Source organism: Phascolarctos cinereus, unplaced genomic scaffold (assembly GCF_003287225.1).
Source record: "Phascolarctos cinereus isolate Bilbo 61053 unplaced genomic scaffold, phaCin_HiC Scaffold_5;HRSCAF=322, whole genome shotgun sequence".
NCBI lineage: Eukaryota > Metazoa > Chordata > Mammalia > Diprotodontia > Phascolarctidae > Phascolarctos > Phascolarctos cinereus.
This window is the reverse complement of record NW_027555958.1, coordinates 156,685,860-156,691,123: the sequence shown is the minus strand read 5'-3', so window position 1 is coordinate 156,691,123 and position 5,264 is coordinate 156,685,860.

The window sequence follows — 5,264 nt, the reverse complement described above, 5'->3', positions numbered from 1 at the left end:
CATTTATTGCTTATCTGAAGAAACAATGCAAATATGCTATGCATCTAAGAAACATCATCCAGAGATTTTGGTCAATCCTGTTTTCTTTTAAAAAATGTAATTAATTTTCTTGTCTCAACTGTTCTAAATGAATTAGACATAGCATACATAAGGCCCTATTGTTTCAATCCAAACAGATGGGCAAATCACAAAACTTTAATGCGTGCACAAATTTCAGTGGGTTAGGATTTCCCTGGAGCATCCAGAAATTAGGCACTGACTCCAGAAGCAGACTTATGAAATATGCAATAGCCCGGATTCCAGAAAAAAAATGGGTGTAGCAGGGCTGAACTATCGTAATTCACTGACTTGGAGTTGGCAGCAAGGCACATGCAAGCAATTGCAATGTCAGAAACTAGGGGCTTGATATTCCCTCTCCCTGCTCTTTCTCATATATCTCTTGCTTGGTTCTGTTTGCTTTTTTGTTTTTAAGTGAAAAGCAAGGGAATGGATGAAAAGCAGACAGGAAAATGCTTTCTGAGTTGCCTATTATAAAAGGTAGAAGGGGAAACAAAGATTTGTAGCATTTGACATAGTTAACCACAACTTCTTGGCATCTTCTCATTCCTAGTCTTCTGTGGCACTGCTCCTCTTACTTGTCTGATGGATCCTTTCTTTGACTGGTTTCTTTGCTATTGGGCATCTCTCTGGTTCTATTATTGGCTCTTTTCATTTCTATGCAGATGAGAGACAGTACAGTGTAGTTCCTTGAGAGATGGCATCAGAGTTGGAAAGAACTGGGTTCAAGACTCACTCTGGCGTGTATCAGCAGTATGATTCTGGGTAAGTCACTTAACTCCTCCTCTAACTATATGTTGTGGGAAAGGTGCCCATCTGCATTGAGTAAAAGGGCTTTTCTCATCAAGGAGTTCTTATCCCCCATGGTACCATCCCTCTACCTCTCTCCAATCCTATTCCAGTTGCCTGCTGGACACTGCCATGTTCTACCTTGATGTGATAGTAGTTCAAGCTCAACTAAACTCATTGTCTATCTCTAAAATTTGCTCTACCTCCTAACTTTTACATTTTTGTTGTTGACATTATCAGGGTAAACTCCAAGTTAGCCAGGCTCAAAACCTCAGTCTTCTTTGATTCCTTTTTCTCACTTTCCCCTACATTCAAACAATTACCAAATTCTATTGATTTGCCTCCTGAAATATCTCTCACATTTGTTCCCTTTAGGTCCCCTCCTACCACTCTAACACTTTTATACATACCCATTTTTTACCTAGATGTCTGCTACAGACTCCTAACTGGTTTCCCTGTGTCTAATCTCTCCTGTCTTCAGTCCATCCTTCATGTAATTGCTGAAGAGACAACATAACATGGTGCAAATGATTCTGGATTTGGAGTCCAAGGAGTTGGGTTCAAATCCCAGCTTTGCAACATATCAGCTGCACAACTCTGAACAATCGTGCACCTCTCTTGGTCTCAGCTTTTTTAGTTGTACAATGAGGTTGTTGGACTAGATGACATAGGTGATTTCTTTGGGTTTAAAATCCTGTAAACCCATCATGTTTCTAATGCACGGATCTGATCATGTCATTCCCCCACTCAAAAAATTTCAGTGCCTTCTGATCACATAATATTTACTGAATAAAATATGAAGTCCTTAGCCCAACATTACAGTCCCTCACCAAGCTGCCTCTAACCTACCTGTTTTAGTTTAATTCACCTTAGTCTCTTTCATGTTTTCTGTTCTCCAGTTGCACTGAACTATTGCCATTTTCCAGTCTCATTCTGCCCCGATCACCTCTTTGTCTTGGAAGACCAGTTTAGCTCTGGAGCTCACACCCCAGAAGTACTTTCTGTCCCTGGGGTCCTCTTCTCTGATTGGAGCATGAGAGTCCCCTAGACTCTTTCTTTAAGGAGAGTGCCCAGGCCAGCCATCTCTTCATTTACTAACAGGCTGCTCTCCTCTGAACTTGTCCCCCTCCCCAAACACGTCCTTCCTCACCCCTTCAGTTTTCTTCTGTTGTTGTTGTTGTGTCTTCAATGCTTAGCACAGTGCTCATCACAGAGTAAGTACTTATAGATATTTGTAGGCTAAATGAGTGACCCTTCCAAATCATTGTACACATTGTTCCTTATGCCTAGAACATAGGCTCCCCTCCTCCCCCACCTTCTCTAATCACTGACATTGCTCTTCTTTTTCATTCAGTTCAGGGGTCCCCTCCTTTTTCATGCCTTCCTGGTTCCCCCAGCTAGGGATTATCCTTCCCTCCTTGAATTCCTTGGCCTATGTTGACCTACTTGGCCTACTTGTTTGTCTTCTCTAACACAGAGATTTTAGAAAATTCTTAATCCCAATTTTCTCACTGAAACAAAGGCCCAACTTTAATATCCTGGAATATTTTTGTATAGCTGAGGGTCACAGAATATCCTATCCCCAGTTAAAAGTGAGTATCACTCAGAGGGTGACAGAAGTGTCCATGATGGATGTGAGCAGCTGCAATACATTTCTAACAAGAGCTACAAAGTGAGCTGGACTTAGGGAAGTCATGAAGGAAATATATGATCAAAAACAACCATGAGCTGTCATGTGGCAAGAGTGAAGAAGAGATCAGAAGAGCTCATGTGCATCCCTGGTATCCACATGTCAGTCATTCATTCAATCAACTAGTATTTATTAACAACTTATTATATGCCACACACCTTATTAAGTGCTGAAGATACACAGAAAGAGAAAAACTGTCCTTGCCCTCAAGGAGCTTACATTCAAATGGGGGAGACTACATATAAATGACTATGTATGAATAAAATACATACAAAATAAATGGAAGGCAACAAGAGGGTAAAACTAAAAAGAAGTCAAGGAAGGCCTTGAGCACATTGGCTAGAAACCCTATGAAAACTCTGATAACATTTAACGCTGGATAACTTATTGGAGGATATGAATAAGAATCACTCTAGTTAGACAGGCATAATTGGGTTGCCATCTGCCTTGTGGGAGGCAATATTGACATCAATGAGCTCATAGATCCATTTGAGTATTTGAATATAATTTGTATAATACTCAATTGTGTGTAGTCCATCTCCTTCCCACCAACTGATTTAATCACAGAAAGCAAGAGATAAACAACAGAACTAAGGCTGGTGATAGTATATAAATAAATTACAAAACCAAATCTATACCTTGTTATTCCTTTACAAAATGTGAAGAAGTTTTTCTGATGGAATTAGAAGGGCAGCTGGCCATTGGCTTACAAAAAATTGGCCAAGCCAATGATGGTCGTTAAAAAACGGAACCTGCCCTCTATGGAAAAAATTAAGAAGTGGCCTCAAGGAGTGTGAAGTTTGGCAGTAGAGAAGACAGCCAACTATAGACGCAAGAGAGAATTTACCCAGTCACTTGGGATTAGAAGTATGGAGGGGAGCAGGCACAGAAAGGTCATCTGAATGGCCCATCTAGTAGAAATACTGTGCCTATTACAGAGCAGTGTGAGGACTCTACAAGAGAAAAAAAACACTGGGATCCTACAGTAATGAAAGTATGAATTGTTATGTGTTGGTCATGTGTTCCCTACATTTGTGTCTCATTACCAGTTTAAGTTTGTAGCCACTCTTCCTACTGAAACTTGTGTGTATTTGTGGGAAAGCATGCTCCAGCTTCAGAGAGAGATAATATTTTGCAGCTACAGTTCTTCCTAAGCCATCTTGGTAAATCACTTTGCTTTGAGCTAACTATGTCTACTGACTGACTATTAAGTGTATGTGCACCCATGAGGACTTGTGAGCTATAGTTTCAGGAGTGTGATTTCAGAAAATACCCTTGATCCTCAGAGTAGTTTCCCCACTGGGGACCCAACCTGCAAACTTGTCAATGCTACATTGGGGAGATATTCAGATAGGGTGCTACATATGTATATAGATCATCTCCTTCATTAGAGTGTTAATTCATTAAGTGTGTGGGCTGTGTCATTTTTCATTTTTGAAAATAAGTATTTGAATTTGTTTTAATCTTTCAGAAGACTATTTCAAAATAGTTGAAAGGAAATCACTAGAAATGATTAGATCCAGGAGAATTACGTTAAAGGTGGATACATTCAGATATGAAGAGAGAAACAGGCACTGAGAATAAAAGATGGGGCTGAGAAGTTGGGGAAAATGTATATATGCATGGTCCACCCAATCTGAAAATGGATGTGTGAGAAAAGGCTCTTGTGCTTCCCAAGGAATCTTTAGGCAGGGTCAAATGAGCCTTCCGGAATAGCTCTGAGCAAGAAAAGACCATCCTTTAATGAATTTATCCTAGTCTGTACCTGCATGCCTGTGAAGGAATCGCTTTCCCAGAATATACCTAATCTCTGTTTGGGTTGGGTTGCTCCAAAAGGCTAGAATGAACTAGAAGGTAACTTTGTACAACTCTGTTTCATTCTAGGCTAGGGATGGGGAGACTGTGGACTCAAGGCCACATATGGCCCTCTAGGTCCTCAAGTGTGGCCCTTTGACTAAATCTGTTTGGATTCAGGTTCCCTACCCCTGCTCTAGGCCTTTCTAGTGCCTCTTAGGGAAAGATGAAATTGACAAACACTGATTCTTAGGGTAGAAAGCCTTTAGAGCTCTTAACATCAAAATCACCTCTCTACCTTCCTTCCTTCCTTCATCAACAACCATTTATTAAGTACTTATTATGTGCCAGGCACCACAAAGCTGGAACATATAAATAACAAATGGTTTCTGCCTTCAAAAAGCTTACAACTGAATTTTCTCATTAGTGTATCTTTTTGCGAAACATGGAATTTTATCGATGTGTGTGTGTGTGTGTGTGTGTGTGTGTGTGTGTGTGTGTGTGTGTTTGTGTTCACCTGGGGAAGGAATGTGGTTTCTGGGAGGTGAAAATGAGAATCATCACATATATCATTCTTTAAATGTGCTTTAACTTTTTTAAACCACAGGGGTTTGAAAAGTATTTTAAATCTGTAGAAGAAAAAACTTTAAAAATTATGTTGTGATTTGCAAGAAAGAATATTGAATACGGGAAAACTGGTTGATTAATTTGGGGTAGGAGACAGCTAGGTTATGCATTGAAAGGAACAGTGGGGCTGGAGTTAGGAAGACTGATCTTCCTGAGTTCAAATCTGGTCATAGACCTTACTATCTATGCAACTCTGGGCAAGTTATTTAACCCCATTTGCCTCAGTTTCCTCATCTGTAAAATAACCCGGAGAAGGAAATGACCACTCCAGTATCTCTGCCAAGAAAATCCAAAATTAGGTCACAAA